At 41.6% G+C, this 19,555-nt stretch overlaps 1 non-coding gene across 1 annotated transcript; it reads right to left on the bottom strand.

Moving 5' to 3' along the window:
• Positions 1–283: 283 nt before the first annotated feature.
• Trnat-agu (transfer RNA threonine (anticodon AGU)) lies at positions 284–355 on the bottom strand. Its single transcript has one exon. It is a non-coding gene; the product is annotated as a tRNA-Thr (tRNA).
• Positions 356–19,555: the final 19,200 nt, after the last annotated feature.

Raw genomic sequence — 19,555 nt, 5'->3', positions numbered from 1 at the left:
CCCTAAAGTTCTGTGCCGGTAACTTGGGAATTAACTTTGGGAGTTAATTACATCCGTAAGCTCCCTCGTTTGGGAAGCATCCAAGATGTTTATCACCTCCTCAGGTAATCCCCAGTAGGAGCTGGCGTCTCTGCTCTTCTTTAAAGATACAGAGCTCTTAGACAGAAGAGTCAGTCTGCGAATCTGGAATAAGCACGCTCTCAGAGCATCCGTAATCGAATTTCTCTGTATTTCACGATAATGATCAAATATGATCGAAGCAGACTAAATCAATTAAAATTTGTGCCGCGGCCGGGACTCGAAGCCGGGTCTTCTTGCTTACTAGGCAGATATGCTACCACTACACCACCGAGGCACTATGGCAGACATAGCTGCACGAACTACCTAGGTCGAGTTCCCTCCCCAACACAAACTTTAATTCATTTTCCCTTAATATCGTCACTATTGCCAGGGCTCGCCGGTATTGGCGAGCTACCCAGTATTGGACATAGCGGGACGTCTGCTGTACCATATGGTGATCTTCTCAGATCTTATAATTAAATGTGTCCTTTGAGACTCCCGTCTCGTTATTATCTCACGATAATGATCAAATATGATCGAAGCAGACTAAATCAATTAAAATTTGTGCCGCGGCCGGGCAAGAAGACCCGGGTTCGAGTCCAGGCCACTGCAAACAGCATAGTGAACGCATTATTGTGCCCAAGATAGACACGAAGCCCATGCCTACTACAGTATCACAAGTTTATATGCCAACTAGCTCTGCAGATGACGAAGAAATTGAAGAAATGTATGACGAAATAAAAGAAATTATTCAGATAGTGAAGAGAGACGAAAATTTAATAGTCATGGATGACTGGAATTCGGTAGTAGGAAAAGGGAGAGAAGGAAGGGTAGTATGTGAATATGGATTGGGTCTAAGAAATAAAAGGGGATGCCGCCTGGTAGAATTTTGCACACAGCGCAACTTAATAATAGTTAACACTTGGTTCAAGAATCGTAAAAGGAGGTTGTATATATGGAAGAAGCCTGGAGATAGTGACAGGGTTCACATAGATTATATAATGGTAAGAAAGAGATTTAGGAACAAGGTCTTAAATTGTAAGACATTTCCAGGGGCAGATGTGGAGTCTGACCACAATCTGTCGGTTATGAACTGTAGATTAAAACTGAAGAAACTGCAAAAAGGTGGGAATTTAAGGAGATGGGATCTGGATAAACTAAGCCAGTGGTTGTACAGAGTTTCAGGGAGGGCGTAAGGGAACAAATGGCAGGAATGGGAGAAAGAAATACAGTAGAAGAAGAATAGGTAGCTTTGAGGGATGAAGTAGTGAAGGCAGCAGAGGATCACATAGGTAAAAAGATGAGGGCTAGTAGAAATCCTTGGGTAACAGAACAAATATTGAATTTGATTCATGAAAGGAGAACATATAAAAATGCAGTAAATGAAGCAGGCAAAAAGGAATACAAACGTCTCAAAAAGGAGATCGACAGGAAGTGCAAAATGGCTAAGCAGGGTGGCTAGAGGATACATGTAAGCATGTAGAGGCTTATCTCACTAGGGGTAAGATAGATACTGCCTACAGGAAAATTAAAGAGACCTTTGGAGAAAAGAGAACCACTTGTATCAATATCACGAGCTCAGTTGGAAACCCAGTTTTAAGCAAAGAAGGGAGAGCAGAAAGGTGGAAGAACTATATAGAAGGTCTACACAAGGGCGATGAACTTGAGGACAATATTATGGAAATGGAAGAGGATGTAGATGAAGATGAAATGGGAGATATGATACTGCGTGAAGAGTTTGACAGAGCACCGAAAGACCTGAGTCGAAACAAGGCCCCGGGAGAAGACAACATTCGATTAGAACTACTGACGGCCTTGGGAGAGCCAGTCCTTACAAACCTCTACCATCTGGTTAGCAAGATGTATGAGACAGGCGAAATACCCTCAGACTTCAAGAAGAATATAAAAATTCCAATCCCAAAGAATGCAGGTGTTGACAGATGTGAAAATTACCGAACTATCACTTTAATAAGTCACGGCTGCAAAATATTAACGCGAATGCCTTACAGACGAATGGAAAAACTAGTAGAAGTAGACCAAGGGGATGATCAGTTTGGATTCCGTACAAATATTGGAACACGTGAGCAATACTGACCCTACGACTTATCTTAGAAGCTAGATTAAGGAAAGGCAAACCTACGTTTCTAGCATTTGTAGACTTAGAGAAAGCTGTTGACAATGTTGACTGGAGTACTCTCTTTCAAATTCTGAAGGTGGCAGGGGTAAAATATAGGTAGCGAAAGGCTATTAAAAATTTCTATAAAAACCAAATGGCAGTTATAAGAGTTGAGGGGCATGACAGGGAAGCAGTGCTAGGGAAGGGAGTGAGACAGGGTTGTAGCCTCTCTCCGATGTTATTCAATCTGTATATTGAGCAAGCAGTGAAGGAAACAAAAGAGAAATTCGGAGTAGGTATTAAACTCCATGGAAAAGAAATAAAAACTTTGAGGTTCGCCAATCACGTTGTAATTCTGGCAGAGACAGCAAAAGACTTGGAAGAGCAGTTGAATGAAATGGATAGTGTCTTGAAAGGAGGGTGTAAGATGAACATCAACAAAAGCAACTCGAAGATAGTGGAATGTAGTCGAATTAAGTCGGGTGATGCTGAGGGAATTAGATTCTGAAATGAGACACTTAAAGTAGTAAATGGGTTTTGCTATTTGGGGAGCAAAATAACTGATGACGGTCGAAGTAGAGAGGATTTAAAATGTAGACTGGCAATGGCAAGGAAAGCGTTTCTGAAGAAGAAAAATTTGTTAGCATCGAGTATAGATTTAAGTGTCAGGAAGTCGTTTTTGAAAGTATTTGTACGGAGTGTTGCCAAGTATGGAACTGAAACATGGTCGATAAATAGTTTGGACAAGAAGAGAACAGAAGCTTTCGAAATGTGGTGCTACAGAAGAATGCTGAAGATTAGATGGGTAGATGACATAACTAATGACGAGGTGATGAGTAGGATTGGGGAGAAGAGAAGTTTGTGGCACTACTTGACTAGAAGAATTGATCTGTTGGTAGGACATGTTCTGAGGCATCAAGGGATCACCCATTTAGTGTTGGAGGGCAGCGTGGAGGGTAAAAATCGCAGAGGGAGACCAAGAGATGAATACACCAAGCTGATTCAGAAGGATGTAATTTGCAGTACGTACTGGGAGATGAAGAAGCTTGCACAGGATAGAGTAGCATGGAGAGCTGCATCAAACCAGTCTCAGGACTGAAGACCACAACAACAACATGTAAATGTTGGCACAGGAGAGGAATCTGTGGCTGGCAGTGTCAAGCCAGTCAGAAGAGCGATGATTCACAAAAAAAAGCTTCATAAGAGAATGTGGTACTATTTTTCCCACAAACTGAGGCAGGTTCGGGCAACGGTGATGGAAGGGGAGAGCGATCACAAGACGTCCCCCCAAAGTGGACCAGAAAGGCACCATAATAGTGAGATCTTTGGCTGTTGACTCAACATCACGTATTTTTAATTTTTTAAAGAGTGTGCTAAATCATTGGATGTGAAAACATAAAAATGGAAGTATAATCTCCTGAACATGGATACATACCCAGAGCCGGTCTTGTCTTAAACAAATCACCCTCAGTTATGGTTCGTAGCGGATCTTATTGTGTACTCTGTAACGGAACAGTTACAGAGTTCAGTAGAATCCATTACAGATGAAATCCAGAAAATATCTGATCATGTGCTCAGCTAAATGCAGTGATTCACCAGTTTTAGTTCAATCAGTCGAATATTAAATGAATATTTTCCAATGTAATGTACCTTGTGACTACTGTTCAGAGTAAAGTATTTTTCATGTACATTCTACTAGTTTACTCTGCCTTTCAAAAACGTGGCGACTCCTTGAGACTAGTTGTGTCACTTCTTACCTTTTCTCCTTCCTTCCACTTTAAATACTTCTTTCAATGTAAATAATCAGTTAATTACACATCCGTCAAGGCACAACAGCAAGCAGACTTATTCACATAGAGTTCAGAGTATGTATACTGTCGTGACCATAGAAAAAGTTAATAATTTTGATTAAATGTCAGATAAGAAAACGTTAATAATTTTAGTCACAGGTTGTAAAAGCAAATGGACGTAGGCCTTCAGGCACATGGACGAGATGGGTGACAGACAGGATGAAATGATGAATCCCAAGACAAGCAGAAACTGTTTGCTTCTCAGCGGCTGATTGATGGTTTTCCAGGGCGGAAAATTGTAAATTTGTGGTAAGGTCTTATGGGACCAAACTGCTGAGGCCATCGGTCTCTAAGCTTACGCACTACTTAATCTAACTTAAACTAACTTCTGCTAAGGACAACACACACACGCTCGTGTCTGAGGGAGGAATCCAACCTCCGATGGAGGGAGCCGCGCGGACCGTGACAAGACACCCGAGACCGCGCGGCTACCCTGCGCAGCTCGTCAAGGCGCTGAGGGTGACGTCACAAACATCAATGGTAACCTTCCGAGGCACTTCAGGCAGTATTTCGAGTGGAAGTTAGAACGATAGTCAAACATAAAAATGAACACATATCGAAGATGGCCTGCAAGGGAGTGTTGCCGACAGGTATTTCAGAAGGCCGTCTACACCTAGAATCTATGTAGAATGGAATAAGAGCTCAGAGAGGATAGATTAAGTGAGCGGATGTAGCGAGTAATCTCAGCAGGCGGAGTGCCATGACATTCCTCAGCAGCAGCAGACACTTCAGCTACGACAAGAGAGTGATTCACTCTGACGGACGCATGGTAACTGCAAGATACGTAGCAATTTTCAGTATGCACTGGAATATCACTAAACAGAGATTGCCTGTCTCTGTCAAAAGAAATTAAGTTAGAAGAATTTCAGTGAACAGCAAGAACAAGTTATTAATTGGTACTCATCCCATACTAAAGGGCAAGTGGCCCTTGACTGCGAGTGAGTTGTTTCAAACAAAGACTGAGGGAACACCGGCTGAAATTTCACCCAGACAAGTGTGAATTTTTATGGAAAGAAGTAACATTTTTGGGACATAAAGTAACCAATACGGGATTACAGCCAGACAAGTGGAGCGTAGAGAAGGTGAAGAGATTCCCAGTGCCAAAGACAAAGAGAGAATTGGAAGTATGTCGCGTCCCAGCACAGTTTTGTAGTGCGATCGGAACGATGACGACGATCTGAGGGTTGTTTGAGTGTCCACCTCTGTTGTCGAAGATGAGAGGGAGAAAACTCTCCAAGGTAGAACTAGGTGTTTATTGGTTACAGAGGTAATCTTTTAGTATTATGGGCAGGCTGGGTATGATAAAGAATTCAGTATTTATGTAAGTAATATCTTTATTTTCTTTGATAACTTATAAAAGAGGGGCCAGTTCCTAACCCCTTTGTGTATTACTTGTCAGACTCAATTTACTCTTATCAACAGGCCACTCGCCTAAGCTTCCAGGAGAGAATTACTATTCGGTAAATTGTTCTTGTTAATTAGGAAGCTACAAATGCTAGCTGTTCCTTGATACAAAGACAGATCGTCTCTGTTCGGAGCTATTCCCCAGTTGCTGTGTGTGCCTTCAGTTCAGATCAACGACTTCTCGCTGAATATATTACTTCGGCATACTTACGAGGTGCCGGGGCTAGCAGTGTATTTAACACTAAATTCTTGTCGAATCTTCATATGGAAATGATCGTCTAAGCCCCCCATTTTCTAACTCCTACTTTTGCTATTGCACATGGATTAAGAAGAAACGCCAACTGACTGTAATCGACCCTGCAGAAAAGAGTTTAATTGGATAGAAATTAAGGAAAGTTTCATTAACGTAGTGAGAAATGAAAGGGTTGCTCTACCGATTAACAGAATGAAAGTTCCGCCCAAATAACGATTTGATTTATTATGACTAATCTCAAAATAATAAACAAAACACACGAAACATTTACAATACATCAAACTGGATACTCAAATAAAGGCTGCGAAGATGAAGTTGTCTGTAAACTAGATTGTGACATTTATGACCAAGTGGTATGTGAAGCCAATCCTTGCAACTCAAATCATAAGAGAAACACCCAGACAAGCCAACATTAATTGCTGCTAAAGTAGCGATAACTCAGACAATGAATACCCAAGACGGAACAAAGTTAGAAAAGACTAACAGGCGCGCACTGCTGAGCTCTGATTATCACCTAGAAAAATTGGCGGCTTTGCCGGTGCTACAGACGGACATTATCAAGCTGTCTTCTTAACTGCAAGGACACGATCTGGCATACCGGAGGCGATGACTGGTTACTTAAACGTCCCGTCGTGATGATGATAATGTCGTGAGTATAGCCCGAAACAAATTCTCCTGGTCTGGTTGTTCCAGACTAAAAACTTCCTAGCAACACAAATACGCCTCTGATGGAGACGAAGAAGGCACGCTATACAATCACTGACGGCACAGCGATTGATTTTAAGAAACGAAGTCACACAGTAACTCCGATACAGTCATCTTTAGCCAAAACTGCCCAAGACAGACAACATAGGCCGATTGTACGCAGAACGCTCAATTGCCAACTGTACTCGGAAAGTTACGTTGAAGTCGAAACTTCAGCAACTGCGTCAAACACTTACAATCAAATAAAAAAAGTATATTAGACAGCCAGCGGAAGGCAGGCTGTCCAGAGCAGTGAGAGCTCAGTCTTGTAACCCAATCCGACCGAAAGGTGAGAGTCGTCCCCCTCAAGAGCACCCATAAAAACCGAACACAGAATATTCCCGCCCCCACAGTGGCCGTGGTTAAACGTTCCAATCAGCAATTCGAAAACCGGCGGAAAATTCCACTCTATTGCCGAAGCACTACCATTCTACGAATGGAGATTATTGGCACCAATTTCTGCACCGATTTTGCTACGTCACGGAGCTATGCCCTGAGCAAGCTAATCACAGTTACGATTTTGCAGAAAACGCGGGAATTTGCCCGCCAAGACTGACTGGGAACACAAGTCATTTCCACGCCTCGCTGGTAGCCCGCCAGAAACGGTTTTCACAAAGTTTCTGCAAAGTAACGGAATCTCTAGCCCAGCCGCCCCTTCCGGCCCATCTGGGTGTGTCGCTCCCTCTCTTATGACAATATTGGCGTCTGGAAAGCATCTACTCGACTCCCTCACACCCGTCGGCTTAACCCTTTCAAGCTCAGCAGAACTTGCCTGTCACTGGACCACCCGGGTGACGAGAGACACTGAAGTCTGCGTGTCAAGGAATAGCAACTTTTCACCACATGCAATTAGAGAGGAAAATCGATTTACGCAGAGTAAGATAGAAATATGAGAGGGGGCTCATGCCACCTCTCATACTCATGTTGCACGGCGGACTGGCGTACTAATTTCAGACTCCCCCATCAGACTACTCCGCCAGAATTCTTCATCATACTGCCTCTTCTCATTTCACCGTTTAAGCCGCGGCTGACCCTCGATTTGATTTCTCCTAGAGGTTTCCGCTCGATGTTCCCACTTACGTACACTGGAAAGTTCCTGTTGATGTCAGGGCTTGTATCCCTTGGCGCAGTCTCAGATAGTTCCACCACGTGTTTAGCCCGTGATTTGATGGGCTACTGGAGGTCCCTACTTTACATAACATACGAAAACCTTCGGTTGTCGTCCAACTGCGGTTCAACTAATGTCTTAATGTGCGTGTTTTGATCGTATGCATCTTCTCTCTCTCCCCTTCACAGATATCCTCCACTAGGGTTTCTCAATTGTATGCGTCTTCACTATCTCCCATTCACAAATATCCTCCACTAGGGTTTCTCAGTGCTTAAACTCGGAGGCTTCTAACTTCATGAAGTGACAATTGTTCCCCACTCACTTTATCTGACAAGTATTGCTTAATATAATCATTATTAATTTGTTTTTTTCTTGGGATTGGACGAGGATACCTAGGTCTAGCAGGATACTATCGAAAATTTATAGAATATTTCGGTGGAATTGCAGCACATTTGCATAAATTACTATATGGCAAGGAACAGTATGAAGGAGAAAGACAGTAGCAGAAAGCATTGAAAGAATGAAAAGAATAGTTAATTAATCGTCCCATACTACAATATCCCACATTTGAGAAACCTTTCATTATTATGACGGAAGCAAGTGAAACAGCAGTTGGCCCACTATTAGTACAAGGTAAGATCGGAGGTGAACTACCAAGGGCGTACACTTCCAGGTCATTAAATAAAGGAAATTAGAACTATTCTGCCACCAATCTGGAGTCTTTAGCATTAGTATGGGCAACGAAACAACTTCTACCATACGTATACAGAAGAAAATTGAAAATAGTAATAGACCGAAAGCCATCAACGTGGATTTTTTGTGTGAAGGGCCCATTATCACCTTGATTAAAGTGGAGACTGAAAGTAGAAGAATATTCATATGAGATTATAGCCCTATACAAGCCAGCACGACTGAATGTCAATGGATATGCATTAAGCAGAAAGTGGCAAAGTAATGAAGAGGCACTGGTAATGGAAAACAGAGAGCCAATGAGAAGGATAATCAAGACTAATGAGCTAGATGAAGACATGAGAGAGCTCAGGAATGGAAGGCCGAAACGAAGAAGAAAGTACATGACAATCAATTTTGTGGACGTCAATGTATTCACAGAACCCTGAATCATTTAAAGAGATACAGTTCGCTGAAGTGAATGAAAAGACCTGTCGAGAAATACATTAGTACATGTTATAAATATCAGCGAAATGAATTTACTTATAGGAACACCAAGAACCAAGAAGCCATTAGTTGCTACAGAGGCAGCACAAACCGTATTTTACAAATGAAATAATATGGCTACAGCAGAAAATTTCATTGGAAAAGTTGCAATAAAGTGTGGTATTACTTCAGTAGTGTTGACAGGTCAAGGTTAAAATTTTCTAAGTCAAGTGTCGTAGAGAATATCCAGTTTTTTGTGTCGTCTCCTTGTCACTGAATGCTTTCCATGGGATGAAAGGAGAGGATGTTGTTTGGTGGCCAGTATACTCTTTCTATAACATAAACTGCATGCATGTATTAACAGGGTTCTTTATTCATGAAATCAAGAAGTTACTTAAGACAGTCCAGGTGTTGTGGTACAACCTCTTCCATAGTATTCCATTAGCCTCACTGCTCGTGAAATACCAAGTCCCGCTACGTTCACAATTCTGGTCCCTAGGTAATGACTGACTGTGAGCTAGAAGCAGAGCTAACAGCGACTGAGATTCCCACTGGGCTGCGACTGATGACTCAACTGGTTGACTCACTGGATAACTGACAGGTCCTCTGGTCCGTGGCGGCGATCTAAATACTGGTGGCCAAGAGGACGTTGGCGGCACGTTTCTTATGAATTTGTCTTTGGCCTCTATCGATCTTCTCGGAACCTCTTTGCCGGCCAGAGTGCTGGCACCAGCTTACGCCAACACACAGATTATTAAGAATAAAGGAGCATTTTAAATGACACATTTGATGCTATTGGAGTATTTGAGCCATTTTATAAATGAAGATCACAGCATTTGGCGCAAGCGGTTTCCCTACATATTTTGCTTAAATATTATACTACATAGCAGTATAGGGTATATCCCTTTTGAACTAATGTTCGACAGAACAGTGAATTTATCTGGAATATTACAAAAGAAAAAGAACTGACTGATGGTGATGGGAACAACTTCTATACATATTGTCTGGGCAAAAGCTGAGGATATCCGTTAGCCTTCCGTTGACTTCTTCAGTTCTATCAGTCAGTATTTCATTTTTCACTTCCATTATTGTCATGTTAATTGTCTAAATTTTTCTGTCAACATATAGATGAATGCGCCCTGCACCCTGGGAACGAGTGTATGACATATGTACAGTTTTGTCCATTGTATACTAATACAATTCCCTACTGGTGCACTATCTTTTAAGTAGAAACTCCTGGAAGGTTTCAGAATGAGATTTTCACTCTACAGCAGAGTGTGCGCTGCTATGAAACTTCTTTGCAGATTAAAACTGTGTGCCGAACCGAGAATCGAACTCGTGACCTCTGCCTTTCACGAACCGGTGCTCTACCATCGGACCTACCCAAACACGATTCACAGTCCGTCCTCACAGCTTTACTTTTGCCAGTACTTCGTCTTCTACCTTTCAAACTTCACAGAAGCTCTCCTGCGGAACTTGTAGAACCAGCACTCTTGGAATTGGTGTGAGTCGTGCTTGGGTAACTCAGATGATAGAGCACTCGCCCGCTAAAGGCAAAGGACCTGAGTTTGAGTCTCGGTGCGACACACAGTTTTAATCTGGCAGGGAGTTCCTGAAAGGTTTGTTTATAACGACCATAATTACAGTTCCTCATTTTGTTAATCACCAGGAAACCACTATCGTCTCGGCGCTCATGATGCAGTCGCGAGGTGGCGCGCACGAGAGAAGATCGGCCGAGCGAAAGTGCGGAGTAAGAAACAGTTAGTAACGGTGTGTGGTTGATAGTGGACACGGGAGGCAACTTTCGTGGGGAATACTGTCGCTAAGAAAACGTCCAATCAGGTCGGTACCGGATGGACTGAGTAGCGAAACAATTTGGTGGTCGTCAGCCGGTTATATATTGTTGGGGGTCCTGCATCATGAGCCACATTTCCGGTGCTGCTGGACAAGCACTTCAACTGACGTAATAGGGTGATATCGTTCTATTAACATCATTCGATGGAGACTTTTTTCGGCCCTCCGTGTTGAAAGTGTGGCGAACCCGAGACAGCTTACTGGTTGATTCTCAATCACGAAACACTCTGTACAGATCATCTTGTGGTTCACCCCTACGAAACTTGTGAAATTCTGACCGTAGTAAATCGAGTTGTGTTATTTCTTACTCTTAGTGTTTAGTCTGTTTCTGCAAGCACTGTGTGTCACTGAACAGATCGATGCCTGCTGCATGGTCATTCCTTCAGATCTTTCTGTAGAGCGTTGTGGTAACCTTACGTTAGTGTGATTTGAATTGCTTCTTTAAAACGCTCGGGGGTTACATGGGCACTGCTTGCAGCTTGGAGAGAGTAACAATTTGTTTAACATTTTTCGATACTATTTGATGCTGTTTTATTTAATATTGTTCTAAGTGCTGTGACTTGGGTTTATTAGGGTAGGTTTATGTATTTAATGATTTTAAGTTGTAGCAAGTTCGTTCTCATTTTATCATAATTTACTACGATCTGTTGTATCTCGGAAACTAGGTTGTGGGTTTGACGTCTTAGGCACCTTCGTGTCTTTGTGAGCCGGCCGCTGTGGTCGAGTGGTTGTAGGCGCTTCAGTCCGGAGCCGCGCTCCTGCTACGGTTGCAGGTTCGTATCCTGCCTTGGGCATGTATGTGTGGTATATCCTTAGGTCAGTTAGGTTTAAGTAGTTCTAAATCTAGGGGACTGATGATCTCAGATGTTAAGTCCCATAGTGCTCAGAGCCATTTGAACCAATTTTTTGTCCTTGTTATTTAGTAGACTGTAACGTTGCCTTTGTGTTCCAGATATACCCAATAACAGTTGCCTGTTTTAAAGTTCATACATGTTTGAGGGAGTATATGGTAACAGTCGGTCTGAGACTCGTATACCTCGCCCTATTGTTCGGGCCGACAATTGGTGATGAGCGGGACAACTGGCGGTCGTCCACGCTGCCTGTTGTGTACGGCGTTCGTGTCTGTACCTGGTTGGCGTCTTGAGTCAGATATATTAGGAAGCTAAGTGCCATTTACGGGTCACGATTCACAAACTTACAAGGAATTTCTGTATATGAAATTATTGCCTGTCCTTTCCAGGCGTCGGCTAAGCTGTGTTTCACATTGCATGTTTAAAGATGCTTATTCTATTTATTCAGTTGCGAATGAATTTTGCAAGGTTGGCATTTACTGCTCGTAAATCAATTTTGTCGCTGCTCCGTTTGTCTTCAGTTTAGTCCTTGAGATACTTAACAATGAAAGCATTTTAATGTAATCGTATTACTGTCATCCTATGAAATTCGCATTAACGTAAACTGACTTCTGCCGTTTGATCTGTAAAGATTGATCCCTATCTTTCTACTGTCAACCATGGTACAATGACTCCATGAAAGTTGCATTGGCGTAAAGCGGCTACTGCCATCTGATGTGTAACTAGTTATCACTAGAACGACAAGCTGTTCAGGAAATTGTTATTTAATTCTAGTTTGTTGCATTTACTAAGTCTATACGTATTAGAATTATTGTCTCAAGGGCAAATTTGCGACCGCGTAGGTATCTGGTAGCCACATATTGGGCAAATATTTTCATTATAATTGTTATGTGAATGAACTGTTTACGTGAGTAACACTTCGTGTGTAACAAAAGGTGAATAAAGTTCTTTTTCCCCCAAGGTCCAGTCCTTCCACTTAGCCCTTTACCGCCGTTTTATGAGACGCAGATGTATCCTCTTACCAGTACGGTTCACATCATCTCTTACCCAATGCTTTGGAATGCTACAATATCGCTTGCTCAAATAAAAGCATCGTATTTCAGATGAAAGCCGAAACAAAAATATTTGCATGTGGTTTTCCACTACAAAGTGCTCAAATACCAATGTTTGGTTTGACTTTCTGAGGCAGTAGAATATCACCGCTTTCACTGAATGTCTGGTTAGGTTGCTCCATCATTTCCATGCCAAATTTCATCTACATCTAAGTCTACATCCACATCTGCGCGGTTACTCTTCAAATCACACTTAAATGACTGGCAGAGTGTTCAATAATTCTCCGTTATTCCATTCTCGAACAGCACCCGGAAAAAAGGAACACCTATATCTTTCCGTGTGATGTCTGATTTCCCTTGATTTGTTACGATGGGGTGGTTCATGGTGTGGGTTCCTGTAGTCATGTCCTAGTTCATGAACCACGGGCAACGTATGAGTGGCCAAGTAAGTGGTCCCCACAGTCGGGATACCAGTTACTTTGGAATAAGGCAGGGCATCTCGGACATATTCTGAGCCGTGGTCACCTTTGTGCTCATACGGCAAAGACTACCAAATCCACCGGTTAGTCCTTCAGCCGGTAGGGGTAAAACCCAATGGGACTCGAGGCAAGTAAGGCTAGCAACCTGCTTCCCGGGTACTTTAAATATGATGCTGGCAACAATCAGAGCAAAATGCCTCGGACCTTTCGAGGTGACGGAGTCCCACCTCTAACTGACAAACCAGGGACACATAAGATACGACTTGGCAAACAAATGGTAATGAGATGGGGAGCTGTTAATATCAATGGGGGCTACTCGGAGAAGAAGGGCGAGCTGGCAGAGGCTGCAAGTAAGATGGGGCTGGACGTTTTAGCTGTTAGTGACATTCGGTTAAGGGGTGAGAAAGAAGAGGAAGTAGGAGAATACAAGGTCTACCTGTCAGGAGTCAAAGCAGGAATAGCACAATGCGGTATAGGGCTTTACATCAGGAAAGAATTGGAAACCAGCGTAGTTGAAATAAGGTATGTAAACGAACGACTGATGTTGATAGATGTGACAGTGTCTAGCAAGAAAATTAGGATTGTGTCAGTATATTCGCATTGTGAAACGACAGATCAAGATAAGATGGATAGTTTTTATGAGGCAGTCAGTGATGTAGTTGTTAGAGTAAAGGACAAGGACAGTGTTCTGCTCATGGGGGATTTTAACGCCAGGATTGGAAATCGAACAGAAGTGTACGAAAAGGTTATGGGTAAATTTGGAGAGGATATGGAGGCCAACAGGAACGGGAAACCACTCCTGGATTTCTGTGCCAGTATGGGCTTACTAATCACAAACTCCTTTTATAAACATGAGAACATTCATCGGTATACTTGGGAAGGCAGGGGAACCAGATCTGTCATTGACTATATAATAACAGATCAGGAATTCAGGAAGGCCGTGAGGGACACACATGTATTCAGGGGATTCTTTGATGACACTGATCATTATTTAATCTGCAGTGAAATTGGGATTGTGAGACCGAAAGTGCAGGAGGTCAGGTCCATATGTAGGAGGATAAGAGTGGAGAAACTTCAGGATATGGAAATTAGGCACAAGTACGTGACAGCGATCTCAGAAAGGCACCAGTTAGTTGAATGTAGTCAATTACAGTCATTGTAAAAGGAATGGACAAGGTACAGGGACACAGTACTAGAAGTGGCTAAGGTATGTCTTGGAACAGTAGTGTGTAAAAGTAGGATGAAGCAAACAGCTTGGTGGAATGACACAGTCAAGGAAGCCTGTAAAAGGAAAAATACGGCGTATCAAAAATGGCTACATACTAGAGCTCAGGTGGACAGAGAAAGTTATGTTGAAGAAACAAAGCCAAACAGATAATTGCAGCATCCAAGATGAAATCTTGGGAAGACTTTGGAAACAGGTTGGATACTATGGGTCAAGCTGATGGAAAACCATTCTTAAGTGTAATTAACAGTCTTCGAAAGGGAGGTAAGAAGGAAATGACATGTATTTTGGACAAGTCAGGAAAACTGCCGGTGAATCCTGTGGATGCCTTGGGCAGATGGAGGGAATATTTTGAAGAGTTGCTCAATGTAGGTGAAAATACGATCAATAATGTTTCAGATTTCGAGGTAGAATGGGATAGGATCACATTTGAGGAAGTGGAGAAAATGGTCAATAGATTGCAGTGCAGTAAAGCAGCTGGGGCGGATGAAATTAAGTCAGAACTCGTCAAATACAGTGGAATGACAGGTCTTAACTGGCTACACAGGATAACTGAAAAGGCCTGGGAGTCGGGACAGACTGGACAAAAGCAGTAATCACACCAATCTTTAAACATGGAAACAGAAAAGATTGTAACAACTACAGAGGTATCTCTTTAATCAGCGTGGTGGGTAAAATCTTCTCAGGTATTGTTGAAAGGAAAGTGCGAGTATTAGTAGAGGACCAATTGGATGAAAATCAGTGTGGGTTTAGGCCTCTTAGATGTTATCAGGACCAGATCTTTAGCTTACGGCAAATAATGGAGAAGTGTTATGAGTGGAACAGGGAATTGTATCTATGCTTTATAGATCTAGAAAAGGCATATGACCGGGTTCCTCGAAGGAAGTTATTGTCTATTCTACGAGATTATGGAATAGGAGGCAAACTTTTGCAAGCAATTAAAGGTCTTTACATGGATAGTCAGCCAGCAGTTAGAGTTGACGGTAAATTGAGTTCATGGTTCAGAGTAGTTTCAGGGGTAACACAGGGCTGCAGCCTGTCTCCAGTATTGTTCATACTATTTATGGATCATATGTTGAAAACAATAGACTGGCTGGGTGAGATTAAGATATGTGAACACAAAATAAGCAGTCTTGCATATGCGGATGACCTAATTGTGATAGCAGATTCGATTGAAAGTTTGCAAAGTAATATTTCAGAGCTAGATCAGAAATGTAAGGACCATGGAATGAAGATTAGCATCTCCAAAACGAAAGTAATGTCAGTGGGAAAAAAATATAAACGGATTGAGTGCCAAATAAGAGGAACAAAGTTAGAATGGTTTCAAGTACTTAGGATGCATATTCTCACAGGATGGGAACATAGTGAAAGAACTGGAAGCAAGGTGTAGCAAAGCCAATGCAGTGAGCGCTCAGATACGATCTACTCTCTTCTGCAAGAAGGAAGTCAGTACCAAGACTAAGTTATCTGGGCACCGTTCAATCTTTCAACCAACTTTGTTGTATGGGAGCGAAATTTGGGTGGATTCAGGTTACCTTATCAACAAGGTTGAGGTTACAGATAGGAAAGTAGCTGGGATGATTGCAGGTACTAGTAGATGGGAACAATGTCAGGAGGGCGTCCACAATGAGGAAATCAAAGAAAAGCTGGGAATGAACTCTATAGATTTAGCAGTCAGGGCGAACAGGCTCAGATGGTGGGGTCATGTTACACGCATGGGAGAAGCCAGGTTACCCAAGAGACTCATGGGTTCAGCAATAGAGGGTAGGAGGAGTCGGGGCAGACCAAGGAGAAGGTACCTGGATTCGGTTAAGAATGATTTTGAAGTAATAGGTTTAACATCAGAAGAGGCACCTATGTTAGCACTTAATAGGGGAACATGGAGGAATTTTATAAGGGGGCTATGGTCCAGACTGAACTGTGAAAGGCATAATCAGTCTTAAATGATGATGATGATGGTGATGATGTTATGATGGTCGTTTCTTCCTGTGTAGCTCGGCGTAAACAAAATATTTTCTCATTTGGAGGAGAAATCTGACGATTGAAATTTTGGGAGATCACGCCACAACGAGAAACGCCTTTGCTTCAGTGATGTGCACCACAAATCCGGTATGATGTCCCCTGTACATCGATAATACAAAACTTGCTGCCTTTCTTTGAACTTTCTCGATGTACTACATTAACCCTAGGATGCGTATACAGGGCCTCCAAGGCCCTTGTATGTCTTCATTTTTTTTTAAGTTCTGTAATTTTTTGTTTGATTTCCAACTGCTTTCCTGTACTTTTTCACTAACACTGTGACATTCCTCCTATCAAGTGCGAACGAGAAACCTTTTTAAGTTTTTTGTATAATTCAATACGTTTACCCATACACCATGAATGCATAAGCAGGGCTTCAGAAGCCCTCACACATTTCTAAATGTTCTTTAGCCTACATTGTCTTCAGCATTTGTTTGGAACAGTTATTAATTCAACAATAACTGTAGTGGTATTTCCAGCAACAGGAGTGCCAACAGCAGCAGTAGCTGTAGTAGTAATAGTACAACTAAAAAATAATACACACTACTTTCACATATTGGCGATGTCGGTGTATTATTGATCTTTTTGCTGTCAAATGTTTTATTATTGCATAGTATTGTTATCCTGTGCTGCTCTTGTCAGCCTCATTGTTATTGTACGTTGTCTGTTGCTGTAAAGCCCATATTGTTACGAGTATGCCTCGTTTAGTGCTGCACAAGCTGCTGTTCAAGAGACACGCCTTTTGCTATGGCCTCGACATGCAAAGCAAGAGAGTCAGTACGTGCAAATGCAGCTAATTTTGAAAGTGTAGTTGGTCAGTGGTATGAAGAACATGATTCTTGCGAGGAAGGAAATATTTTTGAAGATGCAAGTAGTGAAGAATCAGCCAATGAACCTGCAGATGTGAATATTGTGGCAGATGACAGTCTTTCTGATAACATTACTTCATCAGAGTCTGAAAATGAAGAACCACCACAAAAAGGTATAGAAGACCACACATACATTAGTCGGAATGGAACGATTCGGAAAGTAGATCCTCCTGCAACTTTTCGTACGCCTGTCCATAATATCGTAAAAAAGGCACCTGGTCCCGCCCGTGGTTTGAAAACCTGTAAACCTAAGGATGCCTGACACTATTTCATCTCCAAGGAAATACTAGAGGAAATCATCAACTGCACAAATATTAAAGTGAGAAGAGTGACTGCTTTACATGGTAAAACGTGGAAAAATGTTTCGCTTGCTGAAATGGAGGGTTTTCTTGGTCTTTCACTGCTTTCTGATGTTGAGAAGAGTTGGGATGTCCCTATTAGAGAATTATTCTTGGATGAAAGGGCAAATCCTACACATAAGGCCACCATGTCAGTAAATAGATTCGACGATGTAAGGAGAATAATTAGATTTGCGTACCCGCTGAAGCTCCATCTGCAGATGAAAACTTGCAGGTGTTCGCTCTATATGGGAACTATTTCTTGACAAGTGTAGAAATAGAATGATTCGCAATGATTCGCTCACAGTTGACGAACAGCTAGTCCCATTCCGTGGAAGATGCATCTTCACCCAGTATATTCCCACTAAACCAGCCAACTATGTCATAAAAATATTTTGTTTATATGATGCTAGATCTTCTTATGCTTTAGACGGATTGTTTACACGAGAAGGAAGCCCCATGAGCCTATTCAGAAAAATCTTGGATTGAATGTGGTGAAAGATCTTGCTAAAAGCATTGAAGGATCATCAAAAATATTACTGTTGACAACTTCTTTACTAGTGTGCAGCTGGCAGAAGGGATGCTTCAGAAGCAAATTACAGTGGTGGGAACAGTCAAACAAAATAAACCAGAAATTCCTAACGAGATAGAAACATCTGCCTCAAGAGCGAGTCATTCCTCTTTGTTTGCATTTAGAGGTGACATTACAATGGTGAGATATGTTCCCAAAAAGTAAGATATCTGTAGTTATCCTTAGCACACTGCATCACGACAGAAACATTGATGAAAATCATGCAAAAAAGAAACCAGATATAATAAAGTTCTATAACTCTACGAAGGGTGGAGATCAAATGGACAAGAAAATTCGTTATTACACTTGCAAGAAACAAACAAGAAGATGATCATTTGCATTATGGATGAATATGATGGACGTCGCAGCAATGAACAATGAAATTTTACTTTCCGCCCAACATCTGACATACCATAGTGGAAGAAGTGACAAAAGGCGTTTGTTCCTAAGCGATTTAGCAGAGGAAATGGTAAGACTTCTGATGGAACTTCGTATTCAGATCTCTAATCTTTCAAAGAAAATCGTTGATGCCATGCAAAGATGTGGTGTTCAAAAAGATGTCATTTTGCCGAACAAACTACTGGTTTCAGGAAAAAGATGCAATTATTGTCCATATAATAAACACAGGAAAAGTGCTATGACATGCAAAGTGTAAACCCAACATTTGTAAGGAACATAGTGACGTTCTTTCTGCTGCTTGATTGTCACATGTTGAAAACTAAGAAAAAATGCAATTTTATGTGAACAATGATTAATAACTTTTTGTCAAAATATTGCCTATATACATAATATTGTGAATAATGAATATGCTTTAATTGAAGAAATTAGTTGCAATAAGTGTTACAAAATGTAAACTGCAAATTATAAGTGAATTTATAAAATTATTTGAATATGTTGTATGTACATGGATGTAACTAATAAAAATTCACTCTTAGAGTTTCTTTAAAAAATTAATAAAATGATAATCAGGCCCACCATATCCTGTTGCTGTATCTTAGGAATCTTTCAATATGACAATAAATTTGACAGAAGTAAATTTAACTCCATAGAACGATTATATGAAAAGAGTAAAATGTTAAATTAGGGCAGGGCCTTGGAGGCCCTGCATGTGCATTCATGTGTGTTTTGGTTTTTTGGGCAACACCCATCCTAGGGTTAACCCCATCCAGTAACGATCCCTCACTATGCAGCAGTACTCCAAAAGAAGACGGACATGTGTAGTGTAGGCAGTCTTTTTAGTAGATCTGTTACATTTTATAAGTGTTGTGCCTGTAAAACGCAGTCTTGGGTTTGTTTTCTCCGCAACACATTCCATGTCTTCTTTCCTATCTAGAAAAAATGCAGGGCGATTCTAAATTCTTATTACAGACTGCCTGGGATTATAGAGGGGACTTACTAGATGAGGTTTTTTAAAGAACCTACGTCTGGACGTGCGCCATTTGGATATAAAATAAGTTTGAAGATTGTATTACTTTCAAATCTCCTGCACACAATGGAGGCATTTAACTCTGACCAACGTGTTGTAGGAGCACATGGCATGAGCAGTGTTTCGATTTCTTGTCCTTTTGTTCGCTTCTATGTGAAGAAGGAAATCCTCATCAAAGTCG

Source organism: Schistocerca gregaria, chromosome 2 (genome assembly GCF_023897955.1).
Source record: "Schistocerca gregaria isolate iqSchGreg1 chromosome 2, iqSchGreg1.2, whole genome shotgun sequence".
In the NCBI taxonomy this organism is placed as follows: domain Eukaryota; kingdom Metazoa; phylum Arthropoda; class Insecta; order Orthoptera; family Acrididae; genus Schistocerca; species Schistocerca gregaria.
Note: the sequence above shows the minus strand (reverse complement) of the source record. Positions and strands in the feature narration are given on the sequence as shown.